The sequence below is a fragment of the Semicossyphus pulcher genome, unplaced genomic scaffold (genome assembly GCF_022749685.1).
Source record: "Semicossyphus pulcher isolate SPU_LCO1_2020_fin unplaced genomic scaffold, fSemPul1.0.p SCAF_4, whole genome shotgun sequence".
Taxonomy (NCBI): domain Eukaryota; kingdom Metazoa; phylum Chordata; class Actinopteri; order Labriformes; family Labridae; genus Semicossyphus; species Semicossyphus pulcher.
The window spans coordinates 2,387,501-2,412,399 of record NW_027211715.1 but is presented as its reverse complement, the minus strand read 5'-3'; the positions used below and the strand labels follow the sequence as shown (position 1 = coordinate 2,412,399).

Sequence of the window (24,899 nt, the reverse complement as noted above, 5' to 3'; positions counted from 1 at the left end):
CTGAAGGAGCCTTTAAAATGGGACAGCCTTCAATGCGCCGCTGTGACACAATTGGCCTTTAAATACGTCCTTTTGCAGGATGCAGATGAATTGGGACACAGCTACTGTTTTCTGGAGCTGAAAAGCTGAGAGGTGAGCCGCCTCTCATCCTTACTATCTGTGCTGAGAGTTGCTCATGCAAAACAGCAACAGGGGAGCAACAGGTAAACAAAACATGGCAAAATGACGGTGGGCGACGCAACACCATCGCGTCCTGAAACTTGTAAAGTGTGGGAGCATTTCAGCTTCAACGCTGCAGAGAAAAGGATCGCCTGCAGGATCTGTAACACGGAGCTTGTTTATCACGGGGACACGTCGATAATGTCTGAGCATCTGAAGAGAAGGTACGATGGAGTTGTGGATGATGCAGACCCGCCCAAATGCTTAGCTCAAGTTAGCTATCTATAGACGGAGTTGTCCTGGCCTTTAACATTAAAGGGGTCATATCATTTAAATGGATATTCTCATATTTTCATGGCTTTCACATTTTTAGGTGTTTATTGTTCACACTGAAAACTGCATAATTCCGTGTTTTTCCAGAATCACGTTTAAAAAGGTCGCCTCTGAAAGGGGCCGTTCAGAACAGCTGCAGGTTTCTATGTAGAACCTTGCTTTCGCTGAAATCGACCAATCGTCATTCACAGCCATTCACCTCAGGTGCACGAGCTTGTTGTCAAGTCGTTGTCAAGATTTCAGCGTACCATTCTGATACCTCCTGGAGATTCTGCCTCGAACATATAAGGCTGTATAACCGATCCTGGAGCAGCCATGTGTTCTACAACTTTGGAGTGACAGTGCAGTGCGGCCGCTCCCTCATGTGGGATCGCACACTTATTAAAGACATATTTTTGAACTCATATTTATCTTTATTGGTAGTTAGCACATGCTAAAAGAACCTCACACTATGCAGCTGATAGCTAAATAAGAAAGTGCAGTTCATTATCTGATTAGCTGATTAATCATTTCAAAAATCGATGACTTGTCGACGATCAAAACAGTCGTTGGTTTCAGCCCTAAACAGCGATAAACAAGATAAATGCTCTGACCTAAAACATTTCTGTGATTGTTGCCTTTAATTATCTTTTAATATATAATTTATTAATTAATTTAATATATTATATTAAATATTAAATGACTGGATGGTTCACCTGGCTGCATGCAATCTGTCCGTGCACTAACTGCCCTTTAGCAGAGTCTTCCACAAGCTAAAGCTAACAAGCTAGCTGTGCACGGATCGCAGGGAAAGGACTCCTTGTGCAACAGTTGTGAGTATAATGCACAGTCACATTTTCTTAGGAGAACTGGGAGGACTTCTTCCTCTTACTGGTTTCTCTACATAGCTCCTCCCACCAGCTTTGATGAGGGAGATCTGAACAGGAAGGAACTTGTAATCAGTGTTTTAGCTTAAGGCTGGTGTCGTGATTCTATGAAGATCAACTGTTTGTTATTGCGTCTCTAAATACTTCAATCAGTGCAGCCCCGAAGACACGAGCTCCTACTGAAGATGTGAGTCATGAAAAATGAGTTTAAAAAACGTCTCTTTTTAAAAAGGACACATTATTTTTTCCTCAAACGGCTGGGTGCTGCAGTTCTTCAGAAATGTTAGTCAAGCCGGAGTGCATGAAGCATTTCATTGGAAGTATCTGCAACCACGTCTAATGTTGACTGAGTATTAACAGCAGCAGGGCGGTGCAAGTGGGACTGACGGAACATACTGTGGTGCTCATGTGTCCCGCTGAACGGCTTCTAATAGATTTATGGAGCTCAGTAAAACATATGAGGCTGTGGCTACACAGGAAGTACTTCTTTGTGGAATCAAATCATTCATTATTACGGTCTTTGTGTAACACTTATTCATTCAACCTCTTCCCTCAAGCTGCAGGACTCATGAGCTAGAGACACTACAACTTGCATTCCCTTGTGCATCTCTTTGTTGTAGACACCACATGTTGCTGCCCTCATCTGTCATGATTCAAAAAGAAAGTGAGGTTAAAAAGAAATATTTGCATTTAATATTACACAACACTGGAGCAAACTACACTAAATACAAAACAAGTATATCAGCAGTAATGAGGTGAGAAACCAAAGAAATGTGACTGTAAGAGGATATTTGTGTCCATTACAGCAGCACACTGTTGTGTTTGCAGCCTCTTCCAAGGGAAACGTGGTGCAGTCATAAAAACAGTCTGTTTCCTCAACAACCCTCAAAACACTGCAACGACTCCACATCCGTCCCCGAAACCACAATCAAACTAATCGCTGCGTACTTATCAGAGGAATGTAGACGAGCAGGCTGCTTATAAATATCTGCGCTTATTTTAAAAGCTGATGAAAACTTCTCTTCTGGTCTGAGCGAAGAGAGAGAACACGGAGAGAGAGGAGCAGAGTTTGAGTCCGCTGTGCTGATCCGGTCAGGAATGCTGCTGTGCATCAGGATGAGAGATGAGAGACAGACACGTCGCTGGGTTTCAGAGCTACATGCTTCTCATGCTTCTCCCCACTTACATGATGCTCGCTGTCGCCATGGCAGCCGTGTAATTTCTAGGTCAGGAGGAAGTAATTTCCACGTGGTGCTATGGTGAGTCTGACATAAGCTCACCTGTAGCGAGGAAGTGTGCACACACAGGGTCAGAAGGTGCTACGCTGCATCTTTAGCTATTTTACAGAACATGTCAGACGAGAACATCGAAGGGAAAATAATGCTGATTAAATCAACTACAGCAGGTCTGCAGGTGAATGTTATTCACAGGTCTTACAAACTCACATGGAGTAATAGAGCAGTTAAAGTGTGCTGTTGATTGAAAGACATCTGAGGTAACTGTGCCCAGTTTATCACAACACGTAGAAAAGCATGTGTTGGAAGATTTCAGAGCTGCACGGTGGTACAGTGGTTAGCGCTGTTGCCTCACAGCTAGAAGGTTCCTGGTTCGAATCCTGGTTCAAACATCGGGGGTCGACGTCTGAACATGCATGTTCTCCCCGTGCATGCATGGGTTCCCTGCGGGTACACCGGCTTCCTCCCACAGTCCAAAGACATGCTCGACAGGCGTGAATGTGACCGTGAAAGGTTGTCTGTCTCTGTGACTGACTGTCGATCAGTCCAGGTGTAACCCCATCTCTCCCCCAATGACAGCTGGGATAGGCTCCAGCCCCCCGCGACCCTGAACAGGATAAGTGGGATAGCTAATGGATGTATGAACACGTCACAACTCAGAGAAGAAGAAGAATTGCATGAGTAACAACATGAGGCTTGCCTGTACATCCCTTTAGTCCATCACCAGCTACAGCTGCATCTGAAACTCTCCTGCTGCTCAGAGCTGCTCGGTATTAAAAAGGAAAATGTCTCCACTCTATATTTCAACAACATGCTGCATTCGCTCTTTAAACCATTTGACAAACTTATAAGCCTCCTTTTCTACAATCGTGAATCCGTTTTAGTTCATCTTTAAGAACCATTAATGACAACCAGAGGCAGAGGGACAAAGTCTGACTTATCTAACACGTTATATTACATAACTTCTCCTGATACAAGTTTATACACGATACAAAGACGACAGCTGAGCGCCAACGTGTTCTTTTCTGCCTGAATATAAATACCAACAGCGTGTTCTCTCTTTGTATTCTGGTTATACGAGGTGATGATTCACAGGAGCAGGGGAATAGTAGCACATGTTTCAGTGTTTTCACAATGCTCTGTGGAATACGAGTACAGACTAATGACTTACTGTTTCCTCTCATTAGCTCAGCTAAGAGTAGAACTTTTTCACACCTGCAGGTTCACGTTGCGTCACACTACGAGACCTCCTGCACGCTGACTTTAGCACTTGGAATTGTGGGAATTTATTAAGAACGTTTTGCAGAGACCTTCACTGTGTCCTCTTGTTTAAGGAAAACTCCACCGATTTTACACCTCATTACCCCCTTTACAATCTCATAGCTTAGCAGTTGAGTTGCATTGTGGGGAATGTAGGCGCATGGATTCAACACAAACTTGTGGAATAAAAACACAATTTCTCTGGAGACTTTTTCTGCCCACCGTGAGTCTGACTCTGTTATAAGGTCGTGATGGTAACCGGGCGGTGAACTCTTTTAACTAGTTACAAGTTTGGCTTTTGATCTTTTGTTTATCAGAAGGAAACAGGAGGCAGCTGGGAGTACATGAGAGGGATCACTGCTTCACCCGACTGAACAGCTCCTTAAAGTCTGCTTATGGAAACCTGTCAACGTGTTACTTTGTCTCAAAGGCCTGAACGAGGGGACGACTGCTGGTAAAGTTTCCGGACACTTCCGGACCCTCACTACAGGCGAGCGGCAGGTTTTGCTGTGTTAACGTTCAACAAGTTGGGTCCACACAGTTGTCTGAATTCCGGTGTTAAGCCTTAATCCTCTCCGGATTGGCCGGATTGAGAGAAAACACAAGACCTGTTAATCTGAGCAGCTTCACAGATGCTTTAGGAAGTGCAGAACAATGCTGCTTATATACATGTACACACACACACACACACACACACACACACACAAACACACACACAGCGCTGACCCTGTAACTCTACACTCAAACATGCTTCCCTTAGCTTCCCTTTTAGGCGTTCATTTTTATCAATTAATTCAAATTTTTGGTTTGAGCCCGAGTTGAATTTGGCCTCGTGCACGAGCACTAATAAAAGACAGGTTTGTTCCTGACTCCTCAGCCTGGAAGGGTTCAGTTTTGCAGCCCGACCTTCAGCAAACCATCGTTTCATGTTAAGATTGTGCGTAACAATAAACAAGCAGCAGCACAACTTTTTATTTCCAGCAGCTCAAACAGAAACGTGCAGCCGAGAGCGAGAGGTGAGACAGCAGCAGCCTAAAAACAGGAAACATTAACGGCATTAAAAGATGAAAGTTACTTTATTTTGCTCTGTATCAACCAGCCCACACTCTGCACAGCCTCAGAGGACACAATGTGGGGCTGAGGGTGTTTGATCAGAGCGTAAAGACGAGAACATGTAAGGTAAGAAGGGCAAACACAGGAGCAACAGTGTGCCAGCATTGGATGTGATTAATGACATGGTTGCAGCCACAGGCAGCAGGTCTGGTGAGAACAGAGGCGTCTGCATGTGAAACAGTGTCTCCTGGGCGCTTTCATGTCGGCTGGGTGGTTGTGTTAGCTGATGATCATGTGGGCTGCACGGCGGCTCCACGTTAGGGCCCTCAGATGTTGAGCTGTGCGCTAACAGACGTGATCAAACAGCAGGCGTGTGGGACTCACCCACGGAGGGGAAACACCCTGTCGCTGCCAAAGGGAGTTTCTGCCCGTGAGCGTGGGTCTAATGAATGACTAACAAGAGTGTGTGTGTGTGTGTGTGTGTGTGTGTGTGTGTGTGTGTGTGCGTGTGCGTAAAAAATATGAAGGTGGATACAGAGCCTTAAATCACATCGGCTCAATTAGAGAGTGGCAGCTGCTAATTTCTCGGTCTGACTTAGAGACGCCCCAAACATGATATTTCACCCCGATGGAAGTGGTTCTGCAGAACTTATTAGTTAGTGTCTCCTTAGTCTAAGACACCGCGCTGTCGTTTAGGAAACCAAAATGCTTCGCTGACCTGCTGAAGCCCAAACCATCTTTTCCTAACAAACCTAACACAGATGTTTTGGTGCCTAAAACCGACTGTAGACTGAGTAAATGATGAATATATAGAAGAGATATTTTGGAAACGTGTCTTTATAAACTTTAATGTTGACTTGTGTGCCACGTTGTGTTATTTACATGTAATCTGCCATTTCTAACGATGTTAAAATGCTTCATCTGCATGTTGGAAGATAAACAGGCCCAGCGTGGCTAAAGATGGTAAAACCATCCAACACAACAAACACATTTACATGCAGCGTTGTCGTTCTCTGAGTCTAGTCCAACTTGAATTGTGACTTTCAGGACTTGAGACTCGACTTGGACTCGAGCACTGACACAACATGACTCGGAAGATGGAGAGGAGGCCTCAGACTTCTTTAATGATAAAAAATGTTTTATTGCCATAAGTTCGGTATTAGCTCTGGTAAAGGGCTGCACTTGTAAAATCAGTCATGGAAAATAACAAGATTGACAGTTTTTCTCTTGATCAAGGAAAGAGGTACCATGACATGTTTGAGTAAATATGAATATTACAGGTCCCGCACTGAGACCACTGCACATGCACACATTGTGATGTCGATGCTCAAACAGTTTACTATGCAGCCCTTCCAAAGAGTGACGTGTCAGCGTGACAGTTTCGCTCAGTTTGTCGTGCACACGCTCTGTGTGCAGAGGCCACAGTCCTCGCTGCAGAGGCACCGGGTCCCACTCTGACTGTGCTCCTCTCTGCATGTCATCCCGACTCTCTACTTTAAGTATTTCTCTCTCTCGCTCTCCTATCATTATCCAGACAGAACGGCTGAAAAAACCTTTTAAGAAAAAGAGAGAGAGAACACCAAATGCCTGATCTGCATATCAGACACACAACACTGTGACACAGGACATAAGGCACCACCCAGGGTGAGACTGTGTTGGTCTCCTCTGATTTAAGGTCTCTTACAGACGGCACTTTAGCTGAGACAAACTCACCTTCACCTTTACTGTGGCTTTTATGTTCTTTATCAAAGTTCCCTCTTTGATATTGTTGCTCTGATTGTTCCACCTCTCTGTCGTCTGCTGTGAGCGGGACACACTCTGAATTTCACTTTGATCCTCTGTAATTACAGTGCTGTTTCTTTGTGAGTGTGTATTAATGTGTGTGTGTGTGTGTGTGTGTGTTAGTGTGTGTGGTTTCAGTGGTTACAGTGTTTGAAGCTTTCAAATAGAAATCTGGAGAGGCGAGGAGAAGGCCACCGACTCCAGACAAAGACAAAATTACGACTCTGCACGCAAAGCAACATCCCCTCCCTCACATGGGAGGACGGGGGGAGGAGTGTGTGTGTGTAACAGTGTGTGTTATTGTGGGGTGTTAAACAAACCCCTTCTCCTCACTGGCTCTCCTGTGGCTGTCTGGCTGACTGGCTGTGCAGCGCGTTAGCTCTCCTGGCTCATAAATATCGCAGTCCTTACATAACGTGTCCCAGTGGAGCACCAGGTGTTTATCCTCACATCTCCTGAAAACACTCTCCAGCAGACTGATTGGTTAAATACACAGGATGTGCATACTAATGTTTCACTCACTCTGTGTTTGTGCAAATTAAAACATATTGGTCTGAATGTTGTCAATAATTATGTGAGAAAAACAAGATTCTCAGATTCTCAGAGGCGGTGCAGCCGCTGTAAGACAACCCAAGAGTCTGCAGCTATCCTAGCATCATGCTAACATCCTCTCAATGACAATGCTAACATGCTAATTAGTTGTAATATATACCATGAGGCCATATCACCCTGTTTCAGACCCCTGTACAGATTTCACTCATCGCTTCAGCAGTGCCTCAGCAGCGTTGGGCAGCAACGCAGCTACAAAAAGCGGCATTAGTAGAAGAAGAAGAAAAAAGAAGCGATACTTTATTTATCCCTGAGGGAAAAATTTTTCACAAACAAAGGCCTGAAATACACACATGCACAAACAGGACTCCATGGACATGCACTAATGGAGAGATGTCAGCACTCCGAGCGGTGGGGGATTCAATGCCTTTCTCAAGGACACCTCGACGAAGCCCAGGAAAGGAGCTGGCACCTCTCCAGCTACCAGCCCCAATTCCACGCTTGGTCCATACCGGGACTTGAACCAAGTCCAAGCCAAGTCCCTGCAGGCTGAGCTACTGTCTACCTGGGAAAGGAAAAATAAAAATAGGGGAGAGCGCGAACGTTGTCCCCCACTACCAGAAACTATGCAGTCGAGATTCCCACATTTGGGGAATTCGCAGCGGTCACAGCCGGAGTGCGATGGCTGAGCCTCGCCCTGAGTGAACCACCTTCCTGATCATGGTATCTCCCTGCCAGGTGAGTAGAAGTAGTGTTAGTTTAACCACATTTCTCAGTAGTTTGGTGGTGTTGCTGTTTTCTGAATCAAATAGATTTTCATTAGCTTCACTTTTTAATGATCAAGTAGTGCTGTAGTGTCCACAAAAGCTACATCTCCCCACAACAAAGTTACAGCGCAGCAGAGCTAAAAGACAGACACACATGCAGGCTAACACAACCAACGCTAACTAAGCTAACCATCACCAGGGCAGTCTGCAGACACCGTGCAGCAACTCATCAACAGCTGACACAGAACATGAAGCAGGGAAGAGGTGCACCTTCAGTGAGGTTACAAAACTCAAGTTTGGACTTAGATTAGGGGAGAGTGGGGTCACATGACCCATGTCTTGTTTCTTCATCTGTCCATATTTATTGTTATTTATTATCATGTGACCATTATTTACCAAGAAAACATGGTTTTGTCTGTCAAAGAAACATATTAGCATGTTAGTTAAATAAAGTATGTTATAGGAATGTATCTAGATAAAACACGTAGCTGTAGCTGGTGATCTGCCAGCGTATGAAGCTGTCGATGATTGAGTCAAAGATTAAACTGAAGTGCAAAGTTTTTCCCCCAAAATGTTGACTGTGGTTCAAGGAGAGCCAAATGATTTGGGATAAACGGAGCCGGTTGTTCAGCTAACATGATCATAAGGCAATTAAGTTAAAGGTTAATAAGATTTTACTAGAAAAATAAAATATAGACTTTTACATTACATAAATCATCACTTATGGGCCTCTGTGCGTTGGTGAGTGTGTGTGCAGACCATAGACTGTTTAAAAAGATGGCCGACATGACAGCTCCCTAAAAGTGAAGCCAAACCCTCTCTATCGCCCCCTGCTGACTGGCTGCAGTACAGCTCATAAAGCCCGCCTCCTCCATGTTAACAGATGGGACATGAGTCAAACTATAAAATCAAAATACACGTCAAATACATTTTTCTCCAACATGGTTTCTGTCATTATAGTTAGTTCTTATCATGCTGATTTATGTCACAGTGTTCATTTTTCTGACAAGTTTATTTTTAATTAGTTATTTAATGCTGTCAAGATGATGATTGACAGCTCTGTTGACAAATCCAGCTCCTGCAGCCGATCAGTTCCGGGTGAGCAGAGTGGAGGACGATCCGCGAGTGGAAACGTAACTAAAACAATCACTACAGTCATTGAAGTTTCCATACCTGTGAACTTTAACCTCAGACCAACACAGAGAAGCTGTTCTGCGGTTAAACACGCCGGTGTGCAGGATCCTTGCTGTTGTTTCGGTAAGTTAAGTGTGTGTTTGGGTTAGCGGAAGTGGCTACGGCCGCTTCACTCGCCGATCTCTACTGCGCAGACTCTGGCTCCAAATGACGTCACCATCGCAAGATGGCAGCGCCTATCGCAGGGGCTATTTTGGCATCAATTTCGTACAATGGGAGCAGATGGAGACGCGTTGTCCATCTATATATACAGTCATTGGTGCAGACCCTTGTGAGACCCTTCCCTCTGCATCTATTCTGTTGTTTTGCTTTGCACGGGACGTTTCCAGGAGCGGCGCTGTTGTGGTTCCCTGAGCCAATCACAGCGTACAGGTGAGTGTGGGAGTGGTTCAGATTAGCAACAGGGCCCCATTCAGACCGGCGAACATGGCGAAAGAGCGATGCAGAGTTGGCCTTCTTTCTGTTGGTCAGGTAGGTGCCTCAAACCGAGTAGGACAAGCTAACTGGCGGTTAGCATGCTAGTGCAAAGGTAACCGTGATGCTGTCTGCGTTAGCTCGGCGGGGTGGGTGTGTTCCCACACGTGAGAGTGAGCTTCTGATGACGAAGGAGGGGCCCAGTTTGAATGTGTTGTTGACAAAATACAAGGAAAAATCCAACTTTATACCTTTAAGATATCTGTAGTTTGCCAAAATCATTTGCTTGAAATGTATAGCTCTGAATAAATAGTAAAGAGCGGTCCAAATAAAAATAGCATTCTAGCTCTCAAAGAGATGTTCACATATTGCAAAACATGTTAAAACACTACAGTCTGGACTACAGAGGTAAGTAAAAAATGTTTTGCAAACTTATTTATCATCAACAGGAGTGTCCGAGTTCTAGGTACGTTTTCTATCATTAAAAGTACTTTAATGTATTTCAGCCGTACACAGTTGGTGCCCCACTGCTTCCTTCTGTAAACCTGCATTCAGTGATTTACTGGCTTCTTGTGGGCAGTGAAAACGAGCTGTAAACAAAACAGCAACATGTCACCTTGTAAAGTTTTTTCCCGACATGTTAAAGCTTTAAAATCAGCTACTTCAACATAAAGCAACATGAACATTCTTCTGGAGACGAGGGAGTCCAGTCTCCTCTCACAGAGGCTGCTTTACATTGTTTTCTATTGCTGTTTTAAATTGACTCATTATTTCATCGTTTTTATCTGAACTTGTTTTGTAAAGCACTTTGGGCTCCATCTTTGCATGAAAAGTGCTCTACAGATAAAGTTCTTCTTCTGAACACTGTGAGAGCAGGAAACTGAACCACTGTTAGGTTGTAGGATGGAAAATCAAAACAATGAGCTGAACGTTACGTAACACGATACAGAGCTGAGGCAAACTGTTGGGTAATAATTCTCTGAGAGTTTGTGCATTTTATTAGAATAAATAATGATGGTGGAGCTCCTAGGGCCATTTTACTGCAAATTGTTTACACTCAACATCATAGGTTAAAGTTTCTGTGGCCCAACAAAGTTTGAGCTGGTCGAGCAGGCGTCTCATATACAGAGGCTACAGTCCTCGACGCACTGATCGCAGGCTCGACTCCCGGTCTGTGATCATTTGGTGCATGTCATCCCCCACTCTCTCCTTTCCTGTCTTTCTTATGCTGTCCTTTAAAAGCAATAAGCCAAAAGAATAATCTTAAAAACAAAGAAAGGATTGATAACTACAGACAAAGAAGCTAACGCAACCAAAGAAAGAGACTAATTTGACGTTCAGATGAACCGAGGTCCAAAAAACCAACTTCAATTACAGTATTGGTCTGAATATAATATTATATATATAATATATAATATATTCCCTTGACACACATCTGAAAAAGTGGGACCGTCTTATATTCGGGGTCTCGACTTTTAAAGGCCAATATACGTTCACAGCTGCAGACGGCGCCACTTATCTGTACAGCGAGTGTTCCCCTCGTGACTGAGGCCAGCCGTCACTCACAGCTACAGAGCCAGGGGGATGAAAGATGGAGAGACACGGCGAGCGTCCAGAAAGTGGCTCAAAAGTTGTCCGATTAACTGACAGCTGAGGCGGAGTTATGATGCTAACTGTAAGATAATTGCTAATTAATAATCAGTGCAGCGGAGACATTAAACAACTTTCAAGCAGCAAAGAAATACGTTAATAAAATACAGCGAGCACAAAAAGATCATGGGCCACTATAGCGCTCTGTAGCCTTGCAGTTAGCCATGGAGCTCCGTGCCCCGTCCTTGTGCGCTCTCAGAAGCACCTTGGTTAAGCTCCTGGTAGGCCCCCGGGGCCAAACCTGCCCTCCCCAGCCTGGAAAAACGCAAATATTCGGCCCGATGAGGTACTTTTTATCACTACAGGTGCTGCCAAAGAGAACCACAAGGCCGCTACTTTAAATGCAACAAGTCATCTAAAGGTGGAAAATACTAAACAGGAAACTGTCCATCATGGCTCAATAATGCTCACCACAGAAACACAGTGGGAATGTCCTCAGAATAAAGAAGTCTACTGTTGGTGTCTCAGGGTGGTTGGGTTCATGCAGCAGGTCACAAGGTGCTTATCTGACCGCTCTGCAGGATTTATGTTTCTGTGACAACGTAGCTGAAAAGACCGTCACACACTGAGTAAGCACAGTTCATACGCGCTCAGGGTCTCTCTTTGTGTGTCTGTGTGCACTGACAAGTGTAAGTATGTGTGCTACGTGTGCGATCGCTCACATGTATCTGAGTATCTGTCATGTTCTGCAGCACGAGCGCTGGGTTTCCTGCCCTGTGAAATCACAGCGCTTTAATTAAACGTGAATATTAAGGGAGATCTGATCACCTTTCAGGAGCCAAAGGTATTTTATCATCCGACTGGCTGGCCCTGAATCAGTTATGAAACGCCTCTTTATTCAGCGACTCTTACATAAGTCTGAAAGAATGAGTGACGTCACTGAAGTGACCTCGTCTGCAAGAAGTGGAATTTCATACAGATTTAATATGTTGGAACTCTTTTCATCCGTTTCATTACCATCAATATTCTGGCCGCAGAGCCACAGTGATGTGGGGATGCCAGAGAAAACCACGGAGGAAAAATCAGCTTCCTTCAGTGCACAGTTTTAATCAGCAGCCTGACCATAGACCGTATATAGGAAGTGGACATCGGCAACGTGCAGTCACTGGTTTGTGGACAGTTTGATGTCCTGAGTTCAGCATTTTGACCGTCGCCATCTTGTTTTGTTTTTAGCAAGAGGTGAAAATATTTTGAGTAGGATGGGGGCAGCATGGTGGTGCGGTGGTTGGTGCTGTCGCCTCACAGCTAGAAGGTTCCTGGTTCGAGTCCCGGTTCAGACGTAGTGGTCCTTTCTGTGTGGAGTCTGCATGTTCTCCCCGTGCATGCATGGGTTCCCTTCCTCCCACAGTCCAAAGACATGCTTGTTACAATAGGTTCATTGGTGACTCTAACCTTGGACTTCCACTGGTTGTGCGTCTGCTGCATGACAGCTGCGCTGTGGTTTGAGCAGCATCAACGGACAGCTGGAGCCGCGAGACCAACGAGTTCCCGCGAGACCAACGAGTTCCCATGGTAATTACAGATTACAGAATCAAGCGTGATCGTGTGAGATAATTGACATATGTGCAATAAAAACAATTACGCACACGTGAGGTCATTGTTGGAGTATTACGGAGTATTTCCCCTCTGGGATCAATAAAGTACTATCTTATCTTTTCTTATCTTATGTACGGAGTATTTTATTCTGAAAGTTTTTCTGTCTGCGTGGAACGACTTCGCCCCACCATTACGCCTCCGTGCGTTTTAAGTGCCTTTTACACTGCCAGTTTAAGGCGGGATTATTACGCCTCCGTCATGTTCTGTCTTCTATGTAGAACGCACAGAGGCGTGATGGTGGGGCGAAGTCATTCTGCCTCGGGGCGAAGTTGTTCTGCCTCTGAGCGAGCACCAGAGGCGTAACAGAGGCGAAATGGCGTAAACAGCAGAGCCGGCAGGGCGTAACGATCCCGTGCAAAAGGGGGTCGACTTTAAACAAAATGTACTTTCCCTTAAAATGAACAGCCGGCAGCTCAAATTGTCTTTTAGTACAACTGAACACAGGACATGTTTTACGTTAATCTTCATGTCATTTGTCAATCACAGGTAGCCCCGCCCTAAACCCTCCCCTACTTCCTGGTCTGTGTGACTCTAAATGGGAGCATCAGTGACTAAATGAACATCATGCTGTGTTAAAGGAGACTTGAAACTAGAGACTGAGACCATAAACTCATTAGGAACATGTTTACTGAGGGAATACATCAGGAGAAGAGGAGGACCAGGACGTATTTATGCAACCAGTGGAGTCGCCCCCTGCTGGCCATTATAAAGCATGCAGGTTCAAGGTATTTCTGCACTGGTTTCCCTCATCAGACCCGTCCTCTTCTTATATACAGTCTGTTGTAAGCACATAGGATAACTAATGATTCGTACATGCTGTAGATGTACAAAAACCCAAATAACTCCTGATACAAGGAAACGTCTCTCCAGCAGGTCATTCAGTGAACCCGGCTGAACCTGCAGAGCGCTTCTGTCCAATCATACCTGCATGTCTGTGAGGAATGTCATTAGCACTGTGATGACTGAGTGTGTGTGTGTGTGTGTGTGTGTGTGTGTGTGTGTGTGTGTGCCAAGCCAGGACAAGGAGAGTGATTTTCAATTAGGTAAGATATGCTGTGGTTGTGTGCATGTGCATGATTAAGCAGTGTGTGTGTGTGTGTGTGTGTGTGTGTGTGTGTGTGTGTGTGTGCAGGGACAGTTTTCATCACTCCTCAATAGCAGATCATTCCTGAGGCCAGGCGTCAGCGGCGTCACACATCAGGCCGCTGAACAGGAGAAGAGCTCAGAGAGATGTTCATGCTGAGTCTGTTTCTATAAAGACGATATTCATGCAGTGAATTCTTAGAAATAAGGTTTCATTTGGACGGTGATGCCTGTTTGTTTTGACAGGAGGATTTTAAAACTCTTTAAAGCTTCTCTGCACTTTGTTACAAAACACGTCACACTATTTTAAGTTGTAAAGGTTTGTCATCTTTTTGAAATGAAACTTACATTTATTTCTGTTTCGGTGTGTAGCTGTTTTTGTGCTGTGTCCTTGTTAAAGTTTGCTGCTGGGAATTATTAAAGAAAAACGTATGGCCACACTACAGGCTAAAGTAGAGTCATTCTGCCCCCTACAGGACAACAAAGAGAGTGCAGACAGTACACTTCAGCACTGCCTAAGCTGCAGTGAACGGCAGCTTGTGAGAACACAGCAGAGTGAATATTGTGTAATAAAGCTGCAGGACGACAGCTCCTCCGTCAGGCTGAGCAGTAAAACAAACGAGAGTGTATGTGTGACAGAGAATTCTTTGTAAGTGTAGAGAGTATTCCTGTGAGACTGATACATGTGCACAGAGAGCCCTCTGTTGGTCAGAGCAGCACACTGCAGAGGCCACTGTTCAATGTTCAGCTACATTTAATGCACAATTAGGAATATGTCCCTGAACAGAGCTGGATTAATACTTCTTATTTTTTATAATAAGAACAAGAAAAACGCCTGGAGTCACTGATTCTTTAGCCTGTCATGACATGTTATTTATTTAATTATTTTAAAATATTTAAAATCAGTTTTTACAGAACGATGCTGTTGCCCATTATTACTTAGATTCTTCAGCCTTTGATACTGTATGTTGGGTTACATACGAAAACCTTTTATTTGTGTGCTTTCTATTTTAACCGTGACTCCCTGAAAGAAGAGATTCTGGTTAAATAAAGGATCAATTAAAATGTCAGTCAGTCTAGAAACTGATGAAAAGGCAAATAAAGGAAGTCGCTTTGGTTAAAAGAGGGAGGAAATCGGCCTAAATCAGTGCTGCATTGCAACTTTGGTGTACCGGCAGCAAACAGTTTTCTACAGCAGAATTAAATCACTATCATCTGTAATGTAAACGGCTCCGGAAATAATGACCACTGCACAAATCAGTTTTCCTCTGGTTCTACTTTTTACAGGTTTGTGTTTGTGAACTTTTGTTTCATTAACATTTCTCCTCCTTCCAAATCAAATCTTCTCACTGAGGTCTTTTATTTGCAGAAAATGACGACTGGTTAAAATAACCAAAGATGTTTTTCAGAGCTCGAATAATACAAAGAAAACAAGTTCATGTTGAAACAACAGAATGTTTTCACTCAGGAAGAGTTCACAGATCCATATCTGGTGAATAACCTGGTTTTTAATCCCATCTCTGCGAGCTCTCCTTCAGTCTGTCACAGAGCTGCTGGGTGACGTTCGGCCGCTCTCGGAGCAGCTCAGCTTTGTTCTATGTCTTGTGACCGTCCATCTTCCTCTTGATCACATTCAGGAGGTTTTAATGGGGTCAGATCTGGATCGGGCGGCCATGACATGAAGAGAGAGATGCTGACTCAAGGAACATTTGGAGTGCTCTCTTAATTTTTATCTGGAGCTGTAAATCTCATTAATAGACCTGTGTAGACAATATAATGCTAAGAGTAGCAAAAAGCTGCTGTCACATGTAAGAGACGTCTGTTATTCTGCTGCGGGTGGCGTCAGGTTGTCTGCTAAAAAGTCACGAGCAGAAACATCAACAGCACAAGCTGCAACTGTCATTTTAATCACCAATCGATGTTGGTTAAAAGTGTTGTCATACAGAAAGTTACAGATTTTAACTTTAATTATTTAATGAAGAAAGGAGTCAGACGTGCTCGGGTTCAAACAGAGTGATGACGGCGCTACAAAGGCGCTCCTCTTCTTCTCTACCCAACGAGTAAAAAGCTTTTATGCAAAACGGCACAAACAGCCGTCAGCCAAAGAACGTCTTTGTGCCGCTACAGACACAAATGTAAGGATTACGTTACCACTACAGAAGAGTGCATTTATTAAATCAACTTCTTAATTCAAGCTGTGCACGGCGGGAAAAAGCCAGAGAGATGGAAGAAGAGCAGAACTTCTTTGTGTGAGTTACATCGTTAATCATTTAACAGCACATAAATGAAAATCCCTTTTTATGAATAACTGTTACATTTAAGGTTTTCTTACATTGAAAGTGATTCATGTGAATGCACATGTTCTTCTTCTCTCTCGTTGTGTCATCGATAAAAAAAGAAAAGCAGCTGAAACACCTGCGATGATGTCATGCAGTCAGTTATTCCAACGATGCCTGTAAATGACGTTCCAATGTTTCAATCTATATCAGAGTTTATCATATCTCAGTAACCAGGTGGCGACTGGTTAGAAGTGTAAACAGTTTCTGAACCCATTTGACTTCAATACCAACGATGTCTCCGGGGTCAAACAGAAGGGGGGGGCAGAAACAAGGTTAAATCAGAGTAAACAAGCACTTCCTCCCTGAGGGTAAAATCTGCACCTGGACTTCTCATCACTGCTGCGCTCTGAGCGCGCTCAGCACCAAGGAGCACATGTGGCCCAGAGGAAACAAGCTCATAGACCTGCTGCTCTCCAACATCGCAGCAAACACACACACATGCACATACACACACACACACACACACACACACACACACACACACACACACGCACACAGTCAGAGGGAGTTCTGGGAAAATGTGCCGGCCAATCGAGGCTCAATGAGCCACCTCCCAGGTTGTCATGAGTAACCACAGCAGTATTGCCTAATGTTAAAGTATCGACAGTGTTAATGTTGTTTTCCTGATGCTCACAGATCTCAGGGGTCACATGTCCTGACATGTGACGTCTTTCAAGAGCTTCAAGTTGTCATAAAGCCCGCCTCCTCCATGTTAACAGATGGGACATGAGTCAAACTATAAAATCAAAATACATATCAAATACATTTTTCTCAAACATGGTTTCTGTCATTATAGTTAGTTCTTATCATGCTGATTTATGTCCAAGTTTACTTTTAATTAGTTATTTGATGCTATAAAAAGGGGGTGTGACCTCATGATTGACAGCTTTGTTGACAAATGGGGCTCCTGCAGCGTTCTGTGCCCGAGTAGCAGAGTAGAGGAGGAACGGCGAGAGGAGACGTAACTAACACTAACACTACAGTCATTGAACTTTCTCCAACAGGGCTCCAACACGCCAAGGACACCTGAGGGCTCCAACACGCCAAGGACACAAGGTAAAGGTGTGTTTGGGTTGATGAAGGGGCGGGACGTCAATACTGCGGCTCCACCAGCCGATCTCTACTGCACACACTCTGGATACAGGTGAGGAAGATGGCAGAACCCTCTTTTGTACAACGAGAGGAGGAGGAGACGCGTCGTCCATCTTTATAAACAGTCAATGGAATAAATTAAACAAGTTTGAGGGAGACTGCGTGAATTTTACAAGTCGGAAACTCATTTTTCCCATTATTCTGATACCACTTAAATGCACGGAATGAAACGTCCGCTCCGTCCATCCACAGGGAGGGAAACAGAATATATTTATGGCTCTCTGACACTTTGATCCTCTTCAGTGTCACAACTCTAACAGCCTGCTTTCTTCCCCTCTGCTCCGACTCTCACTCTATCTCCCACTATCAGCTCAGACCTCCTCTCGACTCTCATTTCTTTATGTCCCAGAAGAATGCAGTTATCATAATTAAAAAGCTAAGAGAGAAATATTCTGCCTTTAAAATGCAAAAGGGCAAATGGGCCAGCACTCTTTCTTCATGTGTCTCTCTGAGGTCTTCACCTGTGGCGCTCCTCCGTCCACTGTGGGGAGCGGGACATTAATCAAAGGAGGAGCAGAAGGAGGAGGAGAGGGATGCCCTGCTCTCTCACCATGTTTCCTCTAACCCCTCCCTCCTTGTTCAGGATTTTAAATCTCTCCCAGTTTGAAGAATCATCACCATAAAACCCCCTCGTCTCGAGCTCCACCCGGGTAATGGAAGCCCCAGACGCACGAACAAACACACATAAAAACACAATGAGGAAGAGACTCACCCTTAAGCGTATTAATAGATACGAATCAGGTAGAAAACATCCTGCAGAACAGAACAAGCCGGGATCTGAATAAGAGAGTCAGAGGGGTCCAAAGGGGCCCCGCTCTTATTTTGACAGTCCCTCAGCCTGTCGGGGAGAACGGCCTCTGTTGTGTTTGTTTTTCAGGCAGAAACATCTGAACATCTGTGGCGTTCCTCGGAGCAACACGCTGGGCTAGAGTTACAAGCTGCACCGGTGCACGAGAGCACATAAACACATGTGCAGAGAGATGCACAAAACACACACACAGGGAGGGAGAGACACACACACACACACACACACACACACACACACACGTGAGGATGTTAATGTGGAGATGTTCTGTATCTCTGCCGCATCATGTTGTTCTGAGGTGATGTAGAACACACATGTTTCATCATCAGACGGAGGAAACGCCACAACACTTCAAAGGCTGTCTGAGGAATGTCGCCTGACGCTGGGACTGTGCGGCACTCTGTGTGTGTGTGTGTGTGTGTGTGTGTGTGTGTGTGTGTGTGTGTGTGTGGCAGCTATACGTTTGTTAAAGTCTTTAACAACAGCTGGATGAACTTGATTGTCTTCTAGCTGTGGCTGGAGTTTCTGCTGTTTTACTACGAGTTGCACAAAGAAATCCACGGCTCAAAAAGAAGCCTTAAGCAAATATTGTGTAAGCGCTAACGTGTTTCACTCAGCATGAACATCTGGCTCCTTCTTTAATGAAAACATGAAACATGTGAGAAGTGATGGGGAGTTTAATGGAAAACTGGCGATGCTGCTTGATCCAACCGTGGACAGAAGAATGTTCTCAGAGACTCTAATAAGAGAGAAAAGATGCTGTCTCTTCAGTTTCACACGATCCCTCAGTTCTCAACATGGCCACTAGGGCGCACTCCAACACTGCTCACTGAACCCTCACACACATTCATCAGGCCCTTTTCCAAACACACTCTGCCACGACTGAGCTGTTTTCTCTCGCCCTCCTGAGGGAGATCAGCCTCTTTTTTTACTTCTCCATCTCAGATGAAACTCGGAGCTCGTGGCTCAGATGTGAGGCACCAACTCTAAAACCTGCTAAAAACACACACCGCCACTTTCCCTCCTCCTCTGATCCCACTGTGTTTTTCTGTCCCCTCTTTCCTCCTCCTGACTGCTCACTGCTTCTCCTCTCTCTGTTCCTCTCTTTTCAACCCAATCACAACCCACAGAAACAGTACAACACTGTTTGAGCTGAGTGAAGATATATTTGAAGCTCAGCCATTCCAAAAAAAGCAGCCCTGCATCAAATACAATCTCAGACATTTTTACTTGACACTTCCTATGAAACGGCCTCTGAAAGAACACGCACATTTCCTACTTTTCCTAGATTTTGTTTTGATCTACTGGAGAAGAAAGGGTTCATCGGTCAAGAGGGAACAAGTGAGTGGAACCGAGGGGCATGAAAGACACAGAAACTGTTGGTGAAGACGGTCGGCATAAATGAAGAGATTGAGTCTTCAGTGAGTACCAGGTGAAGTTAACACCTGCACTTTTTATTTTTATTTTTATTATTATATTTAAACTAACTGGACGAAGGATCTTAGTCATTGGATGTCTGGACCTTAATGCATGGGAGACACGAGCGGAGCTAGCGTTAGCAGCAGCTCGGCTAGCAGCTCCTCCTGCATGTGTCCACTGAAGAACATCAGAAGAGATTTAATCAGTGAAACATCTTCATTCAGTGTTTTTAACAGTTTGATAAGAAGTCTGTTTGTTTTGAAGAGGACGAGACCTTAAAGAACCATAAAAACCTTAAGAACGGTGAACACTGAAGGAGTCTTAGAAATAAAACTAGCTGAGTGTATGGCTGTGTTCGAAATGCTGTACTACATACTACATACTACATACTATATACGACATATTATATACTTAATGCTATATACTGCATACTGCGTTCGACAGTACTCTGTAGTATGGAGGAGCTTTTCACATTCATTTTGCAGCATGCTACGCCAGGCAGACGTAAACAATAACCGCTGCTTCTTTAACTATAGCGCCCCCTTCTGCAGGAATGCTGCTGCTGTCCGTCATTTCAACTGCCGCTGTGGCGGTCCAGCGCTTTGCATTGTGGGATACAGTAGGTGAGGCAGACTGGTCCGATGCGTACTGGAGATTGCTTTACTGCTACATTTTTGACGCATCAGCACGTGCTGCTGGTGTACGGCATCCTGAACACAGCCACAGTGTGTATGCTGTTTAACTGAATTCTTATTAGAGACAAGGACGTTGTGTTGTTGTTTTGCTTTTCTTGTTTGTCTTGTTTGCTCTAGATGTTCAGATTTATACATGTGCAACTATTGTGGACATTTTGAATTGAATTTGAAAGTTTATTTTGAGCAAAAAAAGAAAAAAGAAAAGAAAACAACAACAACAACAGACAATTAAAAGTTTGTTCAAAAAGGAAGAAGTCGAAACTTATCTAATCCCGCCCCTTCTCCCTGCACGATGATTTATAAGTCTATAAATCTATCCTTCCTTAGAAATACTACTATTAATAACAATCACAACAACAACAACAACAACAACAACAACAACAACAACAACAACAACAATAATAACAATAATAATGAACATGATTTATACTAAATATACAGCAATATATCCATCTACATTTATAGAAAAAGACTAAGACAAAAGGACCTAACAATAACAAAACACAACATAAAAGAAAAGAACCAACTAATAATGACATAAATAAGTATAAAAAACAATAATTAATAAATAAATAATCAATAACAGTCTCCTGTGCCCACCTAGTGACGGTCACACCCCCGCTCCATCGTTTGGACGTTGCTTGATCTCCTCACCTGTACTGTTCCACAGTCTCACCGCACAGAACTAAATGCTAAATCTTTTTCTATTTGAACGGATTTTGTTATTTTTGACGTTTGTTATGTTGAAAATCCGATTAAAAAACAGAAAGCTAACGTTAGCGGCAGCTCGGCTCGCGGCCTTCCAGGTCGTCCTGTGCCGTCAGAAAAACACTGACTTTGTTAATATTAAACTGCTGCACACGTTGTTTTTGGTGGTTGTCATCAGGTTTAGTTTAAAGGAATAAAGCCCCAAAAATGTGAGCTGAACAACTTAAGTGCTTGTTTAAGTTTAACGAAGACGCCTGTCACTATCAGGAGGCCTCTAAAGTGGCAGCATCACATACCTAAATAGACACTGACAGACTGATTCTTGTTCTTTAAGCGACAATGGAAACAAACAGAAGTGTAGATCGCAGCACAAACATGTGTACAGCTTTCTTTAACCTCCTGACTCTCCTTTCTTTGGGCAGACTCTTAAAAACAACCACTCGAGGGATCGTTCACACCGGTCAAATACTGGGTGTAACACGTTAAACTGTCCAAGAACAGCGTTTTACAAACCACATCTGGGAGGAGTGGTGTCTTACATAAAAACTGTGACCTGCAAACTGGCAGTTAGGTTTCAAAATGAAAGCTTCTCCTGCGTTGCAATAACACATGGAGCTCTAATAGACTGTAATACAGGCCTCAGGTTAGCATTAGAGAGAGACACTGAGGCTAACAGCTCGAGCCAGCCCTCTGAAGACGAGAATAACGAACACATGAGGAGACGCTTCGAAGCCAAATGTGTTTCTGCTCGTCTGATTCAAACTGTGAATGTTTCCACTTAATGATGTTTTATAGTTTGTTTCCATTAACAGGCTAAAATTAATCAGCTTTAAACACAAAGATTTTCCACATTGGAGATAAAATATTGCTGCTTGTCAACAAACTCTCCAGAGGATCCTCATATGAAATATTAGATCTGCTCTGCACGTGTTTCAGGAGGACGTATTCAGGATGTATTCACGACAATCGCCAGGCCTTCAGGACATGCGGTGCAGGTTAGGTAAGAGGACTGAATGTATCATAGCTCTCTCTCTCTCCTCAGGCACCTGTTTACAGAGTGTGTGCAAAGAGACTCTTTGCTGCGAGCTTCATATTTACCGTATAAACATGAGAGGAGGATACATCTTTTCATTGCATTCCAAGTGAGACGTTCATGAGCACATTTCTACCACTTTAAGCATCTTCCATGTTTGCAAACAACTAAACAAACTCCATAAGTCCTGCACAACAATCCGCTCCTGTTTAATCACACTTGTACTATCAGGAGACGTAATTAAAACATTGCTGCAGAACCTGCTTGTGCAACATATGGTGGAGCTGGTGGTTTGTTACAGAAGCAAACAGAGAAGAGGAGAAGCGATGCACAGGAGGGACCGAGCTGCAGCTTCCTCTGGGAAACACAAGTGAGATGTTTTATGAAGAGATGCTGTCCGACTGCTTTGTTGGATTGAGTTGGTGACAGAAATTTACTCAATTAGAGCCATTTATGTCTGAGACATTATTAAATAAATATCTGTGCCACTATTTCTAAAAGAAGCAAGCCGTCCACATGAAACACATTTAGAAAACGGGCTGCACAGTGAGGGCCCGATCAGACAGGATGTGTTTCAGCAGCTGGGGGCTTTATTGTAGTTGTTTTCAATGAGAGGCCTTTTGCGCGCTGCTTTTGCGTTGCAGAGTGCCTCGTGTTTTTCCGCTCTGTGCGCCGCGTTTTTGAGGAAACGCCCTGAGCACTTCGAGTTAAAAAAACATCAATTCAAAGCAGAAAAGCGCCCGGCGTCATGGCCGTTTTTTCTCATCGTCCAATTGGATGAAAGGAGAGGTGGGCCTTCCATCAGTAGACAATATAATAGTTAGCTTAATGACAGCTATGATTCGGTGGTTGCCTTAACAACAGGAGAAAGTTGCTCTTTTTTTTTTAACCGTAGGCTTCACCGAAAAAGGCAGTTCAAGGCAGGTTACAGCCTGCAAAACGCTCTCTGTCTGATCTGGCCCTTAGAAGGTTCCGGGTTCAGATTTAGCGAGCCTTTCTGTGTAGAGTCTGCATGTTCTCCCCGTGCATGCGTGGGTTCCCTCCGGGTACTCCGGCTTCCTCCCACAGTCCAAAGACATGCTTGATAGATTCATTGTTGACTCTAAAGTCGCCCGTAGGTTTGAATGTGAGCGTGAAAGGTTGTCTGTCTCTGTGTGTCAGCCCTGTGATTGACTTGCGACCTGTCCAGGTGTAACCCCGCCTCTCGCCCAATGGCAGCTGGGATAAACGTGCAGATATATAAAACTATAATCATGCAGCTCTTTGCCTCCAGCAGCCATTGAAGTTGCAGTTTACATCCATCAGTGTTCCCCTCAAAATAACAACTGTGCAACTGTGGCTTTGAGCAGGGACATATTCATGAAACATATTTAAAAGTATACATTAACCTAAAAACTAATCAACAGCATGAGAAGGACACCATGAAGTAGGAAGGACAGAACGCCAGAGAAGATCTTTGTCTTTGTGTTTCTCTGCTGAGCATGGGATCACCAGGAGACCCCTCTGACCACAGCAGGCGGCGGTGAACCAACAGGTAAACAAAGCATAGAGAGAGGAGAGTATGTCCACTTGTCAATCGTGGATGGTGTTGATCACTCAGGCGCTGCTTAGATACTCGTGAGGTCACAACGACCTTTGACCCAGCAAAATCTATTCAATTCATCCTCGAGTCCAAATGAACGTTTGTGCTTCGTGACCTTTGAATTTAAGTGTAAAATATGTCATCACGTCTTCATCTTGTCATTATAGACGTTTCTCTTTGACCACCAACTTCACATCAGTTCTTTGAGTCCAGGTGTACGTGTTTGAAGACGTTCCCTGCAGGCGTTTCTGAGGAATTGGCAGAGATGTGACGGACGCACAGATATAAAACAGAAGTACAGACGGACAACCAAAACACATTCAGCCTCGGGTTACAGAAGCGAAAGCAGAATCCATGAAGCCATATTTTTACTACTATATACTGAATGTAGCCGTGCTTTGCTGCAATAAATCAGCCGCTTTAAGCTGCAGATACGCCGATGAACAGCGACTGTGTCCTCTCACACAGACCACATCCTCACTGAAACAGATACACGCTGTTAGATTTATGAAAGCCTACAATCATGCAGCTTAAAAAGCCATCAAAAGCTCAACAGGTGTGTGTCAGACCAGCGGGTGAAAGCGCTCCGAAGCCTGATGGCAAGTGTTCAATCCCACACACCAGGAAGCATGATAATGTGATGATGTGCATGAAGCCCTGAGTGCTGCCCGGCTGCTGCAAACCCACAGCTCCGTGCCGATGAGGAGCTGGACGAGCGGCGTGGCTGCAGGCCAGGCTCACTGCCGGGGTGATCGCTAATGAACTGTGGAGCGAGGGGGGGGTCACTCATGGCAGAATGTTATTTCTGCTGCCACGGCGGCAGGATTCACCGAACACCACCAGACTGAAGCACTGAAAACTCAACAACCAAGCTTTGATGAAACTCCCTGTGGTTTGTGTTCGACGTCAGAGCTGCAACGATTAATCTATTAGCTCCGAGAACAACCACCGACGATGGTACGACTCAGGTCTGCAGCAGAACAGCTTCTTGTGTCGGTCTGAAGCAGATAATCACGCTGATGGAAAGTTCAATGACTGTAGTGTTAGTGTTAGTTACGTCTCCTCTCGCCGTTCCTCCTCTACTCTGCTGCTCGGGAACAGAACGCTGCAGGAGCCCCATTTGTCCACAGAGCTGTCAATCATGAGGCCACACCCCCTTTTTACAGCATCAAATAACAAATTAAAAGTAAACTTGTCAGAAACACTTGGACATAAATCTGTTAAC

The 24,899-nt window shown here is 44.3% G+C and overlaps 1 protein-coding gene and 1 non-coding gene across 2 annotated transcripts in view; both read right to left on the bottom strand.

Moving 5' to 3' along the window:
- Positions 1-24,899, bottom strand: part of scfd2 (sec1 family domain containing 2) — a 148,461-nt gene that overhangs the window by 27,009 nt on the left and 96,553 nt on the right. The window lies entirely within an intron of this gene.
- Positions 7,824-7,983, bottom strand: LOC138608043 (U1 spliceosomal RNA). The gene has a single exon (XR_011309402.1). It is a non-coding gene; the product is annotated as a U1 spliceosomal RNA (small nuclear RNA).